The sequence below is a fragment of the Lissotriton vulgaris genome, chromosome 1_1, assembly GCF_964263255.1.
Source record: "Lissotriton vulgaris chromosome 1_1, aLisVul1.2, whole genome shotgun sequence".
Taxonomy (NCBI): domain Eukaryota; kingdom Metazoa; phylum Chordata; class Amphibia; order Caudata; family Salamandridae; genus Lissotriton; species Lissotriton vulgaris.
The window spans coordinates 1,557,141,587-1,557,164,304 of record NC_141685.1 but is presented as its reverse complement, the minus strand read 5'-3'; the positions used below and the strand labels follow the sequence as shown (position 1 = coordinate 1,557,164,304).

General features: G+C 46.1%; 1 protein-coding gene across 1 annotated transcript in view; it reads right to left on the bottom strand.

The window, feature by feature from the left end:
• Positions 1 to 22,718, bottom strand: part of LOC147750802 (YEATS domain-containing protein 4) — a 237,899-nt gene that overhangs the window by 4,607 nt on the left and 210,574 nt on the right. The gene's annotated exons all lie outside the window — the stretch shown is intronic.

Genomic DNA, 22,718 nt, shown 5'->3' with positions numbered 1-22,718 from the left:
CAAACCCAAAACACAGTTGGGAATTATAGAATTATAAAAGTGTAATTTTTGTTGTTGTTGATTTTTTGAAGGTCTTTTCAGATTTTTAAACCTATTACATTTTAAACAGAATTCTTAAGCCTGTGAATCTAACAATAAACAAGTTTAATTAACTACTAGATTTAAAAATGTTTTCAAAGTATAGTGGGGCATGCTTTGGAGATTAAAATACCATGTACTGCCTCATGCCTTATTTTTACTATTTACAATATAGAATGGTGGGAAAGGAATATGCTACTTGCCAGTATGCATCTGTTCTTGGCATAGAGGGCTGCAGAGTGGTACATTTATGAATAGATCGCCATCTGGTGTTGGGCTCGGATGATTGCACTTGTTTTTCTCTCGGAGAAGTCTTTTGTAGTCACAAGACTGGTGACTCCTCCCTTGGGTGATAGTGCGCATGGGCATCGGCTCCATCCTTAGATTGTTTTGCCATAGTAGGGTTAGATGGAGTAGTGTGATAGAATACAGAAAGAGATGCCCATGTAAGTGTATCTAAATAAGATAATGTTGGAACAGACACAGGTTTCCGGGGAGACCGGGAGGGCATGTACCACTCTGCAGCCCTCTATGCCAAGAACAGATGCATACTGGTAAGTAGCATATTACGTTCGAGGCATATGGGCTGCAGATGGTACATTTATGAATAGATTACACAGCAGTTACCTCCCTAGCGGTGGTTACCGGTGTCTGTTGCACCAGTTTGAAATAAAGTTTTTAATACAGCCTGGCCCACATTTGCTTGTTGTCTTGCCTGCACGTCAACACAGTAGTGTTTTGTGAAGGTATGCAGTGTAGACCAAGTTGCTGCCTTGCATATGTCATCTAGGGGAATGTTCCCTAAGAATGCCATAGATGCCCCTAGTTTGCGTGAAGAATGAGCTCTAGGGGGAACAGTTAGTGTTCTTTGCTTTTATGTAACATATCTGTATGTATTTAACAATCCATCTGGCAATACCTGCTTTAGATATAGGGTTGCCTTTATGTGCTTGGGAAAACACTACAAACAGTTGTTTAGTTTTTCTGAAAGTTTGTGTTCTTTCTATGTAATATAATAGTGCCCGTTTGATGTCTAGTGTATGTAAGGCCCTTTCTGCTACCGTCTGTGGCTTTGGAAAAAAGACTGGTAGTTCCACTGGCTGATTGATGTGGAATGCTGAAATTACTTTAGGCAAGAACTTTGGGTTTGTTCTAAGAACCACTTTATTTTGGTGTAGCTGTAGAAATGGTTCTTGTATTGTTAATGCCTGTAACTCACTAACTCTCCTGAGTGAGGTAATGGCTATAAGGAAAGCGGATTGTGGCCACGAGAGAGCAGCAGAGAGCGCTACGGTAGCGGAGAGTAACAGTGTGGCGAGGCGAGGTTCGGGAGCTGCAGTGCTGCGCTCGCGGGTCCGAAAACGGATCCGAAAACGCCGAAAAAAATCACTGGAAAGAGACGCTGATTACTGGGAGTGTAGCGCTGGGAGTGCAGCGCTGCCTGGGGATTGCCCAGGGGCCGGGTGACCAACAGCTACTGTTCGGTGGTCTCCTGAGCTACTGAGTTACTCACCTGGATTCCAGTCCGTGTTTTGCAGCTAGCAGCTGTTGCTGGTGGTCAGTTGAGTTGTGCTGTGTGAGCGAGCGAGCGGGGAGCGGGTAGCAGCTCTCTCCAACATCTGCAGTGGTTCGGCGACTTGTGCTCTCCTGACTGTGCCGCCCCCTGTGCCACTCCCGTTCTGCCGCCTTCCGAGACCACGACTGTGACCGCAGCTGAGAGTCCAGGAGCGGTGTTCTGTGAAGGAGAGAGGCGAATGTTTAATGCCCCTCCTCCCTGTCTCCCGCCATTACCGCCATCATCATCATCGTTGTAATAATTGACTCTGGTACTATCAGCCAACCACCCCTACAGACCGGGTTCCAGACGGGGGTCGGTCTGCAGTTCCTGATTGAACTGCTATTGAATCGCCCAGGTGCCGGGTGAGGCGAGGCGGAGGATGCGTTAAGGATTTTTGGCTGACTTCGAGAACGTACGAGTGGAGCAGTGGAGGAGTGACGCAGAGACGCGGAGAAGAGGTTAGTTGGGGCTTTAACCTGGTCTCTCGAACTCCACAGGGACCAGTGCAAGCTGAAGAAGCTTTGATTGGCTGCTTTCATTAACTTTTGATTGGCCTGCGTTTTGATCAAGCAAGACCAAGTCCTCAGTTAATTTTCGAGGTGGATTGCAAATGTGGGGGCGAGCAGGGTTTGAGACTGTTACTCAATAATCCGGCCCCCCAGTCTCTCCTGGTGGGTTCTGCAGTTGGCTGTTCCATCTCAAACTTACCCTTAATAAATAGGAGTGTGCAACTACTTAAAAGGGACTTTTATCTGCACTTCGTTAATAAACCTTAACTAAACTAAGCAATATAACTGTGGTTAAACCATGCGCTCTGGCAAGGAAAGGTCATTGGGTTCCCCTAAGAAACGAGCACGAACCCGAAAAAACCAAGCATCCAACCAGCAAAAAAAGGCCTGTATAAAAGCGCAAATAAAGGGGTCTACTCAGCCATTAACCCCTTCGAAGCTAATGACGAGCTGGGCTCGTCATGGCGCTTACCTGCCGTGCGCGGATGACAAGGCCAGCTCGTCATGATTTATGGTGTTTTATATTTTTTAGCGCAGGACGGGAAAACGCCTAGCAGCCATGTGGTTAATTTCTCCTATTGCTAGGATGTTCGAAAAATCGACTAAAATCCCTTTGAAATTTGAATTCATGAAAGACCCAACAACCGCACTTATGACTATGCCTATGCCTATGCAACCGGAGCAAGACCTCAAAATCTTACAGTCACCACTTATTCCTATAAATGGAATAAAAGAAGGGAATGTGATCCGGGTCTCAACTATTCAAGTTGGAAATAATTCTCCTGCTAAGCAGCAAGTTAACACACAGGGAATAGACCCTCATATAGGCCTAGGAAATGAACACCTACTATGTAATTTATTTGCGCAAGAACCAAAAAACTGCCTAGGGGAAACAGTGGAATCCGTAGAGCCTCTCAATCAATGTAATGTCATTCAGGGGGCTGCTCAGGACTTGGCTCCGATATCACCACAAGCTAATACGATCGTAAACCATAATAAACTTTTTACCCCCTTTGACTTATTTCTGCCATCTAAACCAGTTATTAAGAATGCTTTAATAGAAACAAAATGTTCTCATACATTTGAAAACCACTTTGCAGAAGTAAATGACGGGGTGCTAGTGCAAAAATGTGATCCACAGGAATCGTTAAGGCACTCAACGAATGGTCACATACAGAGCCCGGAATGGTCTATCAATGAAATTGGAAACATGCAACAACAATCATCTGTAACTGATGTGGTATTATCAAACGGATCCGCAACCAAAAATCACTCAAATTTACTAGACGGATCATTACTTACAAAAGAAAATTCTCCTTGCCAACAAGGTGGAGTATTTCCAAAGAATACATCACCAATCAAATATAAAGGCTCTCCTGATATTGTAACAATGAAGCTTGCTAACAACAATTCTGTAAATAATAAAGAATTAAATTCTGAATCTAATCCAAAGCAATTAGGAAAAACGGATGCCGGATCAATTTGGGACATTCACTATCAAACCTCTGTATTAACTCTGGAAGCTTTAGCCTCTCAGTCACAAAAAATGGACATTCAAATTGATATCCTGGGCCTCATGGCAAACGCGGTTGCAGGAATTGAGAACAAAATAGCTGACCTTAACAACTTAATAATAAAAGTGCAAGGAAAAAAAGCTTCAACCTGCATTGAATGCACATGTGCTCCAATAATAACCAAATTAGAAGCAATTCCAGATGTAGTTGGCTCAATACTGGAGGATGTCAAACATGTTATTTACAAACAGATTGTAGAAGATAGGAAGGGGTTGGGAAGCCAACCTAGGAGAAATTCAATATCAACAAATACACAGGAGCAACCAACCAATCTGTTTACTAAAAATAATGACAAAACTAATTCGAATAACCAAGAAAAAACAATGGATGATTCATTACATACTAAGGAAAATAACAGCCCCAGAGTTTTGTCAAGTGTCCAACATACCGAAGCAGAGGTGATAGGAGCTTTTGAACTAACTAAAAGACAAAAAAAGAAATTGAGGAAAGCAAGAAATAGGGAAAACAAGGAAAATAGGCTATCTATCGAAATAGAATTAGCCAAAACCAACAAAGGACAAACTGTAATGTCTGATCCCTCTATTAGCAGACCTTCTTTGAATCCAAACAAAAAAAACGAACACAAAGTATCAGCAAATGAAGGAGAGTTTAGGACGCAAGAAACTACTATTAACGTAGAAGAGAACATAATGACTATTAACAGCAAAAATGTCGATCAAATAACTTTACATAGAGGGGATCCTAGGTCGACACATGCTAACAGCTCAAAGAACACAGTCGAAGTGACCGCATATTACCACATTTTTGCAAAACCATTTGCTCCTAGGGTAAAACAAAGAGGGCATGAAGACAAAATAACCACTGATCTACTCTCTAGAGTATGTGAGGATAAACCTAAGTCACTACAGGAGGTGCAAACAACAATAAATAAAATTAATTCAAATGGATGCATAATAAATGATTGTACCCTTTTTGGAATTGATCACGATCAAACCCAGAGTATGAGTAAAGATAATAGGGTCAATCCCATAAGAGACTTAGGAACCTTAGTCCCAAAGGAGAATGACGTGCATAGCCACTCGAGTCAACTTGTCCAAATTCAAATTGAATGCAAAGAAAACAACCCATCCAATCTATTAAGATCCTGTCAAATACACAATGTTTTGCCAGTAGTTAAGGAAATGGGAAGTAAAGGTCTAATGATAAACCGCACCAAACAAGATGAAATGCTTAAAGATCTGAATTATATTAAAGCACAAGAAAACTTAGTTATTGTAAAAAGAGGCAAGAACCGACAGATCACCTGCATGGAAAACAGCAGAACGAGGAAAAATACTGGAGTAACAAGTACAAATAACAAAAGGACCACACAAATAGCCCTCAAACCAGTATATGAATCCAGAGATCCACATGACATTTTAAATCGAGGAAATATCCTCCGGCTTATGAAAAACTTACCAAGCCTAAATAATATTTCAACAGAAGATATCGAAACAGTAGGTTTTCAAGTACCCATAGGTCCAATTGCAGAATCCATAATGAAGGAGCACAGTTGTTTCCGTGATTGGGGCATAATAATAAGTCAAGTCGTTCCAAAGGTTTATCCAACACCTCTCCTACATACTGAAAGTAATTCAAAAAAATCTCTGCCCGATGAACCTAAAGCAGTGTTTTCCGTATTAAAAAATCCCCAGGGGTCAATAAACCGTGAAGTGGAATCTTCTTCAGTAATAACGAAGAAAGCAGACAGAAATGAAGTAAATGACTCCTGGATTAAGGTATCCCTTCATGGCTCCAAGGACCATTGACAAAACTTACCCCAAATTCAATCACAAGAATACTACGGGGTAGTGTCCAACTTGAAGTTATGCTCATGGAATATTAATGGTATTTCCGGTCAGTGGAAGGAAGCAAAAATTCAAAGTATCCCAACGGAAACCCACATAATTCTATTGCAGGAAACATGGGCAATAGACCCCTTTATGTTAAAACATCATACGGGTTACTTTGAATCTGCTGTAAAACATCAGAAATTTGGCCGGCCCTGTGGAGGATTAGCAATTTTTGTTTCAAATGACCTTAAAGCGAAACATGAGCTAATTTTCACGAACAATCCCAACTTTCTGGCAGTAAAAATCCATTATAAACCTGGTAGAAATATTCCGTATAAAGTATTGACACTAGTAAATGTATACTTACCTCCGAACAGGTCTTTAAAGAATACGCTGATCAGTGCCTTAAATAAACTATTACTAGAGCAAATATTGGATGAGCCTCTAGCCGACTATATTGTTACTGGAGATTTTAACGCCAATTTGCTAACACCCCTAGCACGGAGCGAATTTGTGCAATCTCAAAATCAACAATGGGCAATCCCTGACCCAATAATGGACCCTAATCACATTAGTCGATCTAATAAAACCGTGATAAAGTTGGAAAAGGGATATGGAAGCGTTAGGTTTAAGAATATTGAATGGCAGATTTCCTACTGATTCTCCACCGGCCTGCTCGTTTCATTCAAAAAATTGTTCTTCCCGAATTGATTACACCCTGACGTCTTTATCTATATTTCATAAGGTGATATCCTATTCCTTAATCAAGGTGATGGAAAGTGACCACAGCCAGCAAATTATCGACATCAACATAATATGTCCAAAATCTAAATCTTTCCTGACAATAGCTGGAGAAATCTGTTCTGTTAATTATACAAAACTAACATGGAAAACTGTAGACACGGACAAGATCACTGCAAGGGCAAAACAGCTGGTGATGGAATGCATGGTCGAAAAAAGTTTAAATCCCATTGAACAATGGGAAAACTTTACACACAAAGTAGTCACTGATAACATACCATCTGTAATCACCAAAGAAAGGAAAAGTTCATATTGCAAAAAAGGGGAAGATGCAGTTAATATTATCTTTTTACCTTATGCTATAAGAAAACTTAGAAGTCAACGAAACAGACTGAGAAGACACCTAAAGAAGACTCTGTCTAACAAAGATATACGAGCCTCATTGGCGGATATCAATTGTAAACTAAGGAAACTGATATGGAATGAAAAGAATAAAGCAAGACAGGACCTATGGACAAAGATATTTCATGCAAGCTCAATGGAAAATTCAAGGGAGTTCTGGAGACTTATTAATGGCTTATCTAGACCAAAGAATCTGGGAATTGGATCAAGTTTATCCGAAGAAAAATGGGTAACTTTTCTACAAACTCATCTCAATCCAAACCAACGGTCTTTGATACAACCTAAAGTCGAAAGTTCTCTAACAAAAAATTGCAAAGAAGGAGTGAAAGACGTGACTATAACACCCAGCCAAGTGGCAAGATTGATAAAAAAACAAAAAGATGGTGCCCCTGGGCCGAATGGCATTCCCTTTGCATTATTTAAAGAATCGCCCGACTTCTGGTCAGATCATCTTACAGCTGTTTTTAATGATGTGGTCCAGAGAGGGGAAATACCAACCTCGTGGAAAGGTTTGCTTATAATCCCAATATTTAAAAAAGGCAACTGGCAACAGCCAGAAAATTACCGTCTAATTACCTTACAGGATTCAGATGCAAAGTTGTTTGCCAATATTCTTTTAATGAATTTAACTGAGTGGGCAAAAGAAGTGCAGGTAATACCCCCAAACCAAACAGGCTTTGTCAAAGGCCTTGGTACAACAACAAATCTTTTAATCTTAGCAATATTAATTGAAAAGGCAATAATTGCAAATCTACCTTTATATTTGTGCTTTGTAGATTTTAAATCTGCTTTCGACTGTGTTGATCGCGAGCTTCTTTGGACCAAGCTTGCAAAACAAGGAATTCCAGTCAAGCTTTTAAAAATGATTAAACTTTTGCATTCTGATACCTGGGTTAGAGTGAGGATGGGTAATGGCTCAACTGTAACTAAAATTATTCCAACATCGAATGGGCTTAAACAGGGCTGTGTGTTAGCTCCCCTACTTTTTAACTTATTTTTATCTGATCTCACTTCTGACCTTAATGATATCAACGCCCACCCACCAAGGCTGGCTCAAACTCCGATATCAAACCTGCTATACGCGGATGATGTTGTTCTAATGAGCTATACAAAGGTGGGGATGCAACGACTGATCGACGGCATATCCAAATACTCCAAGGTAAACGGTATGCACATTAACGACGCCAAGACTAAAATGATGGTAATCACCAAAAATGTTCGATTAAAGCATGCGCATACCTGGTTTTTGGAAGGTAAAAAACTGGAACAAGTAAAGGATTATAAATACTTGGGAGTAACTTTCTGTGATAATGGAAAATTCGTTCATCAGAAAAATGAGATTACAAGGAAAGCAAATTCCATTACCTCCGCATTTAGATCTATCCAGAAATCCATTGGAGATTTGTCTTATCGCCCTCTATTAAAATCATTATCAGCTAAACTATTGCCTTCCTTAACATATGGGAGTGAGGTGCTCAATGGGAGAGATGCAGAAATTATAAATATTTCGGTAGCAAAAACCTATCACCATTTATATTATGGTCTCTCTTGCTCACACCTCGGTTAGTACATCTGCCGCCAGCTTCAGGGTTTGCATGCAGTATGTGGCAGACTGGATGACTATAAACTCCCTGAAGCTGAATGGTGAAAAAACCGAGGTGTTGATATTTGGGAAGAACCAGAACCTGTGGTCGAGCGAGTGGTGGCCCTCTTCTCTTGGCATCTGCCCCACTCCCTCCCTATCTGCCAGAAATCTGGGAGTGATATTTGACACCTCACTCTCTATGTCCCTGCAAGTCAACAGGACCGTTGCTACCTGCTGTGGTGTGATCCGGGTACTCAACAAAATCCGTGGGTACCTTTCCCCCCAGGCGCGTAAACAGGTTGCAGTCGCCCTGGTGGGCTCGAGACTGGATTACTGCAACTCCCTCTATATGGAAGTCAACAAAGGGTTGATCCACCGTTTGCAGACTCTTCAGAACTCTGCAGCACGCTTTGTTTTGAATCTCCCCAAAGCCTCCTCTGCCACCTTAGCCAGGAAGGAGCTTCATTGGCTTCCGGTACAGCACAGAATCGCCTTCAAAATCCTCTGTCTCACCCACAGAGCATTGATGGATGGTCCTGCTAGTGCCATTGGCTCTCTTCTCTCGCGCTATGTCCCCACAAGAAACCTGCGCTCTGCGGGACTCTGTCAACTAGCTGTCCCTCGCATCAAATTTGTCAGATGGGGAGCCAGAGCCTTTTCCGTCGTCGCTCCGCAATTGTGGAACTCCCTCCCCATGGAGATAAAAACTCTCCCTTCCATCGACTCTTTCAAAAAGGCTCTAAAAACGTATTTCTTTAAGAAGGCCTACTCATGATTAAATAGGACTAGGTAGGGTCTTAAGTTGCTGTATTTAATCTAGGCGCCTTGACGCCCACTGGGCTAAGTACGCGCGATACAAGAAACTCCTCATTCATACTCCCTAAGAATGCCTCACAATCACAAGTAAGGTTGGAATTTGGTCTGAATGACCAATCTTGTGCAAGAAAAGGAAACATAATGAAGGTGTGGAACAGAATAAAAAATGATTATGACAACGAAATGTCCCGCCTTCTTTGGCAAGAAGTAAGCACCAACCGTTCCCTAACTATTGCTGCCTATTTAAACTCTGCAATCAAGAACTATGGTTTAGCTTCTATTTGGAACAACACGGTCAAACAGGAGAGCTTCAAGAAGACAGTAAACAAAATCACGGATTATCTCTCTTTGATAAAGGACAAAGATAATTTCACTAAAAGACACCACGCGTGGCCAATAGTAAATGGTTTTAAGAAAAAGAAGATCCAAACCTATTTGGAAACATCTTGGACCAAAAAAAATAAACAAATCTTTATGAATGCTAGGTTTGGTATCTTTCCAGGCTCATGTCATTTGGCACCATGGAAAAGACCAGAAGAATTCAGGGCGTGTACGCTTTGTAAATCTGGTCAAGAAAACATCATACACCTAATGTGCCTTTGCCCGAACCTGGAAGTCGAAAGAAAAGCGGTACTTAAGAAATTATTTAATGAACGTGGTATAAGAACCTGTAGACAGGCTCTTATGGCAAGCTTAGATCCCGAAGACCTAACAATTAACTCAGCATTTGTGAAATTTCTTATATTAGCCAAGAAAAAGTTGGACGCTTGTGTTTGATTTTGTGTAACCACTCTCAAGTTGCTTAATGGAATAATTTTATGGGTCAGAGTACTTTTTATTGTTTTATGAGAAGTATTTGTATATAAGCAATGCAATAATATTTAAGTAGTGTATACATTTTTTATCCATATTTTGTAGGATTTTAATTAATCAAACAAATAAATAAACAACTATTGTTATAAGGAAAGCCACCTTCCATGTAAGAAATTGTATTTCACACCTATACATAGGTTCAAAAGGTGGTCCCATTAGTCTGGTGAGTACTATGTTGAGGTTCCAGACTGGAGAGGATGGTAGCCTTGGTGCAATAACTCTTTTGAGTCCTTCCATGAAAGCCTTGATTGCGGGTACCCTGAACAGAGATAAATGTTGTCTGTTCTGTAGGTATGCTGCTATAGCTGCAAGATGTACTCTAATGGAGGTATAAGCAAGGTTACATTGCTGTAAGTGTAGTAGGTAGCAAATAATATTTTGTATAGATGCGTCCAGAGGGTTAATGTTGTTACTGTTACAGTATACAGCAAACCTTTTCCACTTTGCTGCATAGCAGGCTCTTGTGGTGGGACGTCTTGCTTGTTTAATAATTTCCATCCAGTTTGGAGGTAAATTTAGGTATCCAAATTCTAAGATCTCAGGAGCCAGATCACTAGGTTCAGTTGTTTGGGATCTGGGTGCATTATTTCTCCATGGTTCTGTGTAAGGTGCATGGGTGAGATTCTTAATTTTTGGTGTGGCACTTGTGAGAGTTGTAGGAGCATGGTGAACCATGGCTGCCGTGCCCACGTGGGTGCTACCAATATCATGGCCATTGAATGTTGTTGCAGTTTTCGAACCACTAATGGAATTAGTGGGAGAGGGGGAAAAGCGTATGCAAATTTGTTGGACCAATTTATCCATAATGCATTGCCCTGCGACAGGTGGTGTGGGTACCTGGATGCGAAGCTTTGGCATTTTGCGTTCTGATGAGTGGCAAAGAGATCTATCTCCGGTTGTCCCCATCTTTGGAAGAATGGTTGCAGTATTTGGTTGTGCAGTTCCCATTTGTGTATTTGTTCTGACTCTCTGCTTAAGATGTCTGCTATCTGATTTTGAACTCCTGGAAGGTGTTCTGCTAACAGATAGATGTTTTGATCAATGGCCCATCTCCAGATTTCCTGCGCTAGTCTGGATAGTTGGAGAGAGTGAGTCCCCCCCTGTTTTTGAATATAATACATTGCAGTCATGTTGTCTGTTATGATCAGGACTGCTTTGTTGAGAACATGCATTTGAAAAGCTTTTAATGCTAGAAACACTGCTAGTAGCTCTAGATGATTTATGTGCAGTCTTTTGTGCTGTACACTCCATCTCCCTTGTACTGTGTATTTGTCCATATGAGCTCCCCATCCGGTAAACAATGCATCCGATGTTAGTATCACTTGTGGAATTGGCTCTAGGAACGACCGCCCTTTGGAAATGTTTGTTGTATTCCACGACTTCAGAGAGCGATGCGTGCGGTCGTCCACCAACACCAGATCTGTAATCTGACCCTGAGCCTGATTCCACTGTGTTGCTAAACATTCCTGAAGCGGACGCATTTGCAATCTGGCATATGGGATCAACAGTATGCAAGAGGACATCATCCCTAATAACTGCATGAACACTCGAGCTGGTAATGAGTGTTGCGGTTGAAATCTTTGAATTAGGGTAGTCATTGTTTGAATCCTGACTGGATTGGGGTATACTATGGCTCTTTCTGTATTTATAGTAGCCCCTAGATATTGTTGGACTTTGTTTGGTTGCAGGTGGGATTTTCTGTAGTTCACCGTAAACCCTAGCTGGTGCAGCAGTTGAATTGTCTTTTGTGTGTCTTGAAGATATTCTTCTTGTGACATTGCCTTTATTAGCCAGTCGTCCAAGTAAGGCAAGACATGTATTTTCTGTCTTCTTAGGTGTGCTGCAACCACTGCTAGGCATTTTGTGAACACCCTTGGTGCTGTTGTGACTCCAAACGGAAGGACTTTGAATTGATAATGTCGTCCTTCTATTACAAATCTGAGCTATTTTCTGTGAGCTTTGTGAATTGGGATATGAAAGTAGGCATCTTTTAGATCCAGTGTAGAAAGAAAGTCCCCTTTTTTCACTAAAGGAAGTACCTGTTGGAGCGTGACCATGTGGAAATCGTCCGAATTTATGTATGCATTGAGAGGTCTGAGGTCTAATATAGGCCTTAGAGATCCGTCTTTTTTGGGAATTAGGAAGTATAGAGAGTATACTCCTGTTCCTTGTTGATGTTGTGGAACCTCCTCTATTGCATTCCTTTGTAATAGTGATAGTACCTCCTGTTTTAATAATGTCAAATGATCCTGACTCATTGAACACTGTCTGGGAGGGATGTTTGGTGGGGTAGCAGTGAGTTCTAGGCAATAACCATGTTGGATAATTTGTCTCACCCACCTGTCTGATGTGATGTTTTCCCAGACAGGCAGGAACTGTGATATGCGTCCCCCGACCGGTGTTACATGGTCTAGGGGGAGCTGTATGAAGTCACTGTTTTGGGGTAGGAGAGTTGCGGTTGTTGTTGTTACCTCTGTAACTACCTCTTGAATTACCTCTAGGTGATCATGGTGTAAAAGAGGTTGATTGTTGGGTTGTGCCTGCATTTTTTGATCCACCTCTATAGGTGAATCTACAAAAGGAACCTCTCTGAGATGACTGTTGCAATGCTCCCATTGACTTAGCCGTCTCAGTGTCCTTCTTCATCTTTTCTAACGCCTCATCTGTGCTTGAGCCAAAGAGTGCTTTCCCATCGAAAGGCTGGTTCAATAAAGAAGTTTGTACCTCCTGTGTGAACCCTGAGACTCTAAGCCATGCATGTCTTCTTAACATGATGCTGTTGTTTATAGATCTGTCTGCAGTGTCTGCTGCATCTAAAGCACACTTAATGGAAGTGTTAGTTATTATCTTCCCTTCTTGTATCAGCTGCTCTGTCCTTTTTTGATGTTCCTTAGGGAGATGTGTAATGAGTTTCTCTAACTCATCATACTGGGCGCTATCATAGCGTGCAAGTAACGCTTGAGTATTTGCTATGCGCCAGCTGTTTGCTGCTTGAGATGCTACTTTCTTGCCAGAGGCATCTATTAACTTATACTCTTTGTCAGGAGGAGGAGCCTCCCCTGTTAGTGAGTTCGCCCTCTTACGAGCATTTGAGACCACTAACGAGTCTAGCGGTATCGGGCCCTTAACAAATACTGGGTCTTTTGGGGCTGCCTTGTACTTTTTGTCAATTCTTGGGTTTACCACGTTAGCCCTCACAGGATCTTTAAATATTTCTGATGTGTGAGTGAGGAGACCTTTAAGCATTGGTAGGGTTTCTGAACATTTCTGTGCCGCTGGTAGTGTTTCTAGAAGAAAATCTTCTACCTGAGGTTCAGTATGTAAATCTACCTTGTGATATGTTGCTGCCCTATTAATTAATTGTGCAAAACCTGAATCATCATCAGGTGGGGAGGGTTTTGAGAGATACAGATTAGGGTCATTATCATTATCTGATATTGCATTATAATCTTCCTATGGGTCTGTGTCCTCTGGAATAGCATTGCTTTCCTCCTCAGGATGTTCCCATCCCCTGTGTCACTTTCTAGATCTGTTTGAGGTGTAGATGGGCGTGGTGTAAAAGGTTTAGGGATAGCTGGTAGAGTATGAGGAAGAGGAGAAGAAGGTGTGTCCATAGGCTGTGGAGAAAGGGGAGGAGTTGTATTTGTCCCCATTGTTCTCTTCTTAGGAGGAGGAGCTTTCCCCTCCAACGGTTGGGTCTTCCTCCTTTCAGGTGGTTTTGCCACCACCTTGCCAGTTTGTGGATCAATAAACAAAGTCTTTTGTTTTGGATCTATGTCCTGCTCCTGCGTCGGTACCGAAGCTTTTGGGTCCGATAGGTGCTTTTGCCTCTGTGTTTCTGTGCTATGTGTTTTCGGCACCAAGAGTTTGCTCGAGTCCGATCTTTTCGGTGTCGAGGGTATCTTCGACGTCGAAGCACATTTCGGTTTCGAACTGGAGTGTTTCGACTTCGAGCTCTCCTTGGTGTGGAGCTTCGGTGTCAATGTCGACCGTTTGTCAGATCAGACATAGAGATGTGCCGAGTGTTTCGGTTTCTGTTTCGTTGCCGAGCTAGAAGGCGGGGCGACAAACTTTTTTCGGTTGTCTGACCGGGCTCGAAGGCGGGGTCGACACTAATCGGGGTCGGTTTTTCGGTAAAGGAACATCGTCACTCACGGTTTGATGAACGTCCACTTCTTCGACATCAGACTCGTCCGCTTCCGACCCCGACCAGTCCTCATCTTCTTCCTCCTCGGAGTGTTCGACCTCGAACAGGTCTGGGATTGCATTTGACTCCATCCTCGATATCTCGTATCTTCGGGCTCAACGGTTTCTAATCGTAGACTTGGAGGAGAAAGCTGCACAGGCTTCACAATCCCTGTATTCGTGGTCCGGTGACAAACAGAGGTCGCACACCTCGTGTAGGTCCTTGCTTGGGAACTTAGCACCACACAATGGACATTTCTTGAATGGAGTCCTTTCCATGGACTCCGGGCTGGACTACGTCGCAAAAGGACTCACGGTCCCGTCGACGTAGAGTTATAAATCTTCGGTGTCTGCGTCAAAACACGTCGAAATGGGAATGAACTCGCACTCGATAAACAATACCGTCGAATTGGAAAGGGAATAGGCGCCGAAATATAGCTTTTTCTCAAAGTCGATCCGGAGCGCTTTGATCCTCATCCGAACCCGATGGCGGAAAAAAACAATCGAAGGATGGAGCCGATACCCATGCGCATGATCACCCAAGGGAAGAGTCACCAGTCTTGTGACTACAAAAGACTTCTCCAAGAGAAAAACAAGTGCAATCATCCGAGCCCAACACCAGATGGCGATCTATTCATAAATGTACCATCTGCAGCCCATATGCCTCGAACATGTAAAGATAAATCCACATTTATGCTTAAAGAGAATTTCTTTTTTTTTGTTAATCAACTTTATTGGTTTTTGAATAACAATTAAATTCCTTGGTAGCAGATCAATCGTCATAATAAAGCATCACATCCCTTACAAGCGACAAAAAGGTATAGGTGGCCCAGTTAGACAGGGACTGGAGTTCCCGAAACCTTGCAGATGTAGAATAGTAGCTAGACCCTCACACTGGTAGCACATTGAACCATTTACCCCACACTTTGCCAAATAGTTCGGGCCAACCCCAGGCTTCGAAGAAAGACTCCTCCTGTGCTCCACACCAATCCACTCCCCTCTTCCATTTCCTCATAGTTGGCGCCTTAGCCTGAGACCAGTGCACAGCTATGTCTCTTTTCGCCACCGCCACTGCAGTCCCCAGGAAACGTTTGTAAGCCCTGGAGCCATCGAGGCCATCGAAGACCCCAATAGCAAGCGCATCGGTTCATGGGGAATCTCCCATCCTAAGGCCTGCGTAACCTCGACTTCCACCCCTCTCCAGAACTGCGCCAGGGCCGAACATTGCCATACCATGTGGTAGAAATCCGCTGGAGCAGACTTGCAGCCGCGCATGCTGGGGAAGAGGCACCCGGGCCCAGAACAGGCGTGCCGGAGTGAGGTAAGCCACATGGAGGTAGTAAAGTTGGACCAGGCGTAACTTGGAGGATGTTGTCAAGGTTTTGGGTGCCATAAGGGCGTCCCGCCAATCCGCCTCCTCCAGGGGACCTATCCACCCCTCCCAGGATCCCGGAGCCGGTCTAGGGACGCAGGACCATTGTTCAGCAGTGACCGATAAATTCGGGACACCCTCCCCCTCCCCAGGTTTCCCATCATCACCTGAGCCTCCAGGGGGCTGAATTCCGGGAAAGAGGTGGGGGATGGAATGTGAGTGTGGAGGGCGTGTCTGGGTTGTAGATATTTATAGAATTGGGAGGGAAGAAGGGGGTGTCGTTGCTGTAGGTCAGCGAAGGATCGAATATGGTCTCCCACCCACACATCTCCAAGCAGCAAGATCCCAATGAGGTCCCAGCGATGGAACCCCTTCAGGGACGAGACCTCCTGCAGCCAAGCACCATTGCACAGCGGCGTTTGCCTGGTGAGTTTCCAGTCCCATTGCACGTGGTGAAGGGCTGTACGCCAGGCCATGAGTACCGTCCTAGTGACGGGGGTAGAGCCCGCGGCACCGGGCAACCATATACAAACGCATGGATCTGCGTGAGGTCCATTGTTCTAATTTCCACCCGGTACGCTGGGTCGGACCAGCCGCCCGCAAAACCAGTCGTGGATCACAACAAGTCTCGTGGCCAGGTAGTAAAGGTGGAGATTGGTCACCCCCATGCCTCCGTCAGAGGGGGGGGGAATACGACAGTGTGCCAGGGACATTCGCGGCCTCCCTCCTCCCCATAAAAACAGGGTGAGAACGCCGTCCAGTTCCCGGAACCAACTACCTGGGAGGTGGATGGTGATGTTTTGCAAAGTGTAGAGGAAGCGGGGGAGGATCATCATTTTAAAGAGAGCACTCCTGCCCAGGGGGTTGAGGGGAAGGGTCTGCCATTTCTTGAGGTCTGCCTTCATCCTAGTGACTAAGGGTGCGACATTCAGGGCCCATTCGAGCTCCGGCAGGAGGGTAACCCACACGCCTAGGTACTTGAATGACTTCCTGCATAGGGGAATAGTCGTCTGCCAGTCAAAACACGCCTGAGAGGGGTGCAGACGGACCAGGGTTGATTTTGCCGGGTTAAGTCGATGCCCAGAAACCCACTCGAAAGCATAGAGGACCTCCAGGCATCTGGGGCCGGAGCGGTCTGGGTCTGCCAGATAAAGCAGGACGTCGTCCGCGTAGAGAGCTATCTTGTCCACCTGACTCTGATCCCAGGCCCAGCCCTGGATGAGAGGGCCGTGACGGGTGACCGCCACCAGGGGCTCCAAAGCGAATAAGAGTGGTGAGAGCGGGCACCCCTGATGGGTGCCCCTCCGGATTGGGAAATGTCTCTGAAAGCTCACCATTGATGAGGACACGGGCCTTGGAGTTACTGTAAAGGACCCTGATCATGTGGCAGAAGGGAAGACCAAATCCAATCCGTTCCAGCACGCCGTCAAGGTAGCTCCAATCCACCGTATCAAAGGCTTTTTCAAAGTCAATGAAAAGCAGCGCCAGATACGGGGTCAGGTGGTGACGGTGGGCCATAGCCATGTGGAGACAACAAATGCAGTGGCGGGTACCCCTGGCAGGCAAGAACCCACATTGATCGGGATGGACCAATTCTTGTAGGAGGGGACGGAGTCGCTAGGCTATCGGGGTGGCAGAAATCTTAATCTCCGTATTAATCAACGAGATTGGACGGTAGTCCGCACAGTCCAGGGAGGGCGGTTGCCTCTTTGGGATGACCACTATAGTGGCCACATCGGTTTCAGGCGGGAAGGACCCCTCTTCCACCACATGATTGAATAGTTCCATTAAATGGGGAACCAAATCATTGTGGAAGGCTGGATAGTACTCTTGGGGATAGCAGTCAGGCCCGGGCGTCTTGCCTGGGTGTAATAGTGAGATGGCCTCGTGAATTTCTTCCGGGGTGAGGGGGTGGTCTAAGGTATCAGCGACCGCCTGGGGGAGGCATGGCAGCCGAGTACCGGTCTCTTCCAGCAAGTCTGTCAGGGGAGCACAGGGGGGGAGGGAGGAGAGCGTCGTACAGGGTCGCGTAGTAGCCAGCAAAAGTTTGCGCAATGGCAGAGGACGTTACGTGGTGGACCCCCATTTCCGACCGAATCTCGGGAACAATGCGGGATAGGACACCAGGTTGTGGAGAAGCTTGCCATTCTTATCGCCCCACCCATAAATTCGAGCCACCGAGGAGCGCCAGAGCGTTTTAGCGGACTCCCAACGAAATCCGACGAATCTCGTCCCGGACCATTGCAAGGTGCCGAGAGGAATCCTTGTTGCAGTTAGTCAGCTGGAGTCTTTCCAGGTGGACTGCCTGAGTCTCCAGTTGCATGAGCTGGGCGGTCTGCTCCACACGTTTCGCGTGGACCAGTCCTCTGGCCACACTCCGAATGACAGTCTTGCCGGCCTCCCACAGCGTCCCCGGCGAGGTAACCGAGCCCGTGTTAGTGGAGAAGAAATGACGCAGTTCCTGCCCGAGGGACTCCACCAGCGCAGAATCCTGCAGAAACCAGGCGGTCAGTCGCCAAGTCGCCCGTGGGCCCACAGTGGGGGTTCCAATAAGGAGGGAGACTGGGGAGTGGTCAGAGATCCCCCTGGGTAATATAGTGTACCCGCCACGGCCCCGGGCACCCAGCGTAGCGGCTGAACCCTCCCCCCGCCCACCGCACACCGACGTTGAAGAAGAGGAGCAGTCCTCCAGCGGAGCCCAACAATCAGTAACAATGGCGGTCTGAGGCAGCACCGATGGCACCCAGGCCCTCATAACTCCTTCACCGGTCTCCAGCAACAAAGCTCCAGGCACTCAGAGGGAGGGGGGGCAGGGGTGGGGGGCGCCACCCGATGCGGTGGCCGACGTGCCCCCGGCCAGATGTGGAGCGGACCGCCGCAGCAGTGCACACGGGGCTGATTGGTGGTATCTTGGAGGCCTCGGAGGGTGGGGCGCACAGCCGCTCTTGCACTGGGCACCCGCTGGAGTCGCCGCACTGCGTCAGAGGTCACCACTGTTCCGTGCCCGTCCTCGGTGACCACAGAGTGTCCAACGTCCAACTGACTCGATGAAGCCAGCAGCTCTCCGCGGAGGGCGCGAAAGTCAGCGGCAGGCAGGCGAGGAATGTGCCCCACCGGTTCAGTCCCCCGCCGAGCCAGGAACGCGGTGCGTACTTCTGCCGGTAGTAACCCACACGATGGCGTCCTGGCCTCAAGGGCTGCCCGCTCGTCAGGGCACCACAACAGTCCACAGCCCTCCTGTACACATGGGGGTGAGCACACGTGCGCGACCCCCACAGTCCAAAGGCAGCGCTCAGGGAAAACGGCGCGGAGCTGAACTCCTGTTCCCCGCTCACTCCGCAGGTAGGCCCCATATATACGCCTAGCCACTATCCAGACAGCAGGCCCGCAAGCGCCCCACATGTCCGGCCGGCGCAGGACACTCTCGCACCAGAACAAGTCCGCCGCGGCACACAGGCGCTGCCTTCACTAACCGCGACCTCTTCCGCCGGCCTGCTTCAGCGCAGGTCGGGCTCAGCGACTCAGCCCGGTCCAGTAGGCCTCCGCCTCCGCCCATCAGCAGCACGCGAGCGCCTCCTCACATCTGACAGCCCCGGGAGCTGGACCGTCAGCCTCATGCACCGGCAGTACCCCAGAGCTCAGAGCGCACCTCTCACTCCAGGGCTCCCCCACCATCACCAGGGTGTGCCCCCGCCCTCTTCCGGCCCCGCAGACAAGGGAGGTGAGCCCTGCACAGTGGCCCTGGGCCTCTAGGCGAAGCAGCCGACCGCCGCCACAGTTTACCGCTGCCGGGTGAGTCTCGGGCAGTGGGGGCGAGCCAGGCGCCGGACCGTCAGGGCAGAGACTTCAGGCCCAGAGACGGGACGGCAAGGCGGCCGCCATCTTGGATGTCCAGGACCTCGGGGGAGAGGGGGATCAGTGGAGGCAGCAGAGACAGCCCCAAAAGGGAATCGGGGCAGGCAGGAAGGGGTGCCGCCGCAGGTAGATGCAGAGGTCCGTATCAGCTGAAAGCAGGCAGATGCAAGGCAGATGATGGAGGCTGTCCAGAGCCACTCTTTGAGTGCGAACGCCATCTTGACGCCTCAGGCCACGTCCCTTTAAAGAGAATTTCATAGTTACTGATTGAGAAATGGGCTTCCAACACCATCTCAAATATCAAAATTCAACTGAATAACTATAGTACAAAAGAAAGAGCATTTGTAATTGTGAAAGCTTCATAGCAAGTATTTATTCAAGTGAGCCATTTAAATCATAAAATTAGAAACCCTCCAATTAAAAAAAGACCACAACCAACAATGCAAGGATATTATTTAGACTAGGCCTGGGAGGAGTTCGCGGAGTGACCAAAAATCTCTGCCACGCTACACGGAGTTCTTCTGCAAGAGGCGGAGTGCATTAGGTTGCGTCATTCACACTGATTTTTAGCAGAGGGTATTTGTCCCGCACTGGAAAATCAGCGTGAACTGCACCATGCGCAGATCAAGAGGGTGCTGCTTCTTTCTGCCGCTCGAATAGATGGTCTACATGAGCAGCAGCTTTCTCAATGTGAATGAATGTTTCTTAACGCGAGTGATCGCAACCATCCACGAACACCCTGTAGGAAGCTGGCTCTGCATATACTATACCAAAGTAAGATATAGTGTGCACAGAGTCCAGCAGATCCCCAAAGGCTTACAGAGGTAAAAGCAGATAATAGCTTACTCTCTATTTGTGGTAGTGTGGGCAAACCGTAAGGCTTTATCAGAGGGTAATGTTAAGCATTTATTGTACACACTCAGGCAAGAAATTATATCACACACTCAGACTGAACTCAGACCAACTGTTTGTATCAAAAATGTTTCTTTGTTGTATTGTATTTTTTAGCACCAAGAAGGACTTGGTACAGGTAAATAGAATTGTACTTTTCCAGACCGATTGATCAACAAGCAAGCTGGAGGAGAATGACCTTTGCTACAGGTTTGTGCAAAGATTCAATTACAGTTGATATTACTTTTGATCATTACTAATATAATAAAGAGAGAGCCAAAACCTTTGAGGCGGGTAATGTCAGGAACCACAGCACCAATCACAACACCCAATACAGCGTTGGAAAGGGAAGTTGCAGCAGAAGGGCATAGGCTATGCAGACTCCCACCATATACATTTAAAAGGTTAAAGAACCGTGCCAGCAAAGTAGTCCCTTTTGGGCGTGTCTGCGTTGTGCTGTGGTCGTATGCTGGGGGCGTGACAAACGCTGGGGGCGTGTGGTACGTTCTGCCCTTCATGCCATGTCTCATATTGTGTGCTAATCCCACCCTGCTCCCTTTACATACCCCTGAACCCCATAATCATAACCCACCCTTACTCCTTAAAATACCCCAACACCCTTAAACACTAACCCATATTAACCCTATAAATATACACTGTACCCCAAAACCCAAACCTATCCCTGAACCCTAAAAATACCCCTGTACCCCAAAACCCAAACCTAGCACTGAACCCTATAAATACCCCTGTACCTCAAAACCCAAACCTACCCCTGAACCCTAAAAATACCCCTGTACCCCAAACCCAAACCTATACTTGAACCCTAAAAATACCACTGTACCCCAAAACCCAAACCTAGCCCTGAACACTAAAAATACCCCTGTACCCCCAAACCTAGCCCTGAACCCTTAAAATACCCCTGTACCCCAAAACCCAAACCTACCCCTGAACCCTAAAAATAACCCTGTACCCCAAAACCCAAACCTACCCCTGAACCCTAAAATACCCCTGTACCCCAAAACCCAAACCTAGCCCTGAACCCTAAAAATATCCCTGTACCCCAAAACCCAAACCTAGCCCTTAACCCTTAAAATACCCCTGTACCCCAAAACCCAAACCTAACCCTAAAAATACCCCTATACCCCAAAACCCAAACCTAGCCCTGAACCCTAAAAATACCCCTGAATCCCAAAACCCATACCTATCCCTAAAACTACCCCTGTATCCCATAACCCAAAACTATATCTGAACCCTTAAAATACCCAAACACTCCAAAACATATACCTCAGTACCCCAAAACATATACCCCTATACCCATACTTACCTTATCCAAACATAAAACAAAAACATGCTTTTACCATACATGCATTTACAACGAATTTCGTTGTAAATGCATGCGTGGTAAAAGCATATAAAATGTAATGCCTTGCGTTATAATGGCATTACGGAGTCATGGTACTTTCGTAATGAAAGTATGCGGAGTGATGGTATGCGGAAAGAAAGTTGCGGAATAATGGGTGTTTACCCTTCCCCCGGTAAGTACATTGGTGGCACGGTGGCCCACATCTCCAGCAACATACTCATATTTTTTCACCACCCATTTGAAAAATACACAGGTCTCTCTCATTGATGGCCAGCACCGACATACACTTTTAGACACACCTCCCACCACAAGTTTTAGAATTGCGAACTTTAAGGTGGGGAGCTACGTTCGAATCTCGGCATCAGCTCAACATCCTGTGATTCCAGGCAAATCACTTTGTCTCCCCGTGCCTACCACAAATGAATGTGTTCTTCTGTAATGTAAATTGTGCCATGCCATGTTGTCGAGTCTGCGCTATATAATATTACAAGGAAAAATAAAGTAGGGAAACTCGAGTTCACACACTACTGAACGTGCACTCTTAAGTGCATCAGCAGTGCACTGTGAATCGGAGCGTTTCACAGGCCTGTCACAGATAAGAAATGCTATCAAAACGAAATCCTACAAAACAATATACTACTGGCCGGCAGCAATTCATACCCGGACAACGTCGGGACGGGCTTCTAGTTACTTTCTAAAGTAAAACAGTTTTTATCACAACATCCTTAACACTTTTTCAGAGGAAAACAGTCAATACAATCCTAATGGGAAAAATTAGGGTATTGGTTTGTAGGTAAGTACAGGGTTGTCGAGGGTCGAGTTTCTGGGGTTAGAACAAGGGTCTCCTCAGGGTCCAGGATGCACTCAAAAACCACTCTCAGCGGCACTAGGGTGGTCGGGTGCAGAGGCCCAATGTTAGCCTAAGGGGCTAGAGGGCCGTTGGTTGGTGGCAGCTCACGAGCAGGCCACAGGTTGAGGGAGCAATGCTCCTAGGTTTAAGCTCAGAGAAAAGGGGATCCAAGTTAGCACACAAGGTGCACCCACAGCGGCATGGGGGGCTGGGTGCAGGGTGCTGGACCGACATCGGGTGCCCTGTTGGTTTCAACAGGGAAGATCCTATCGA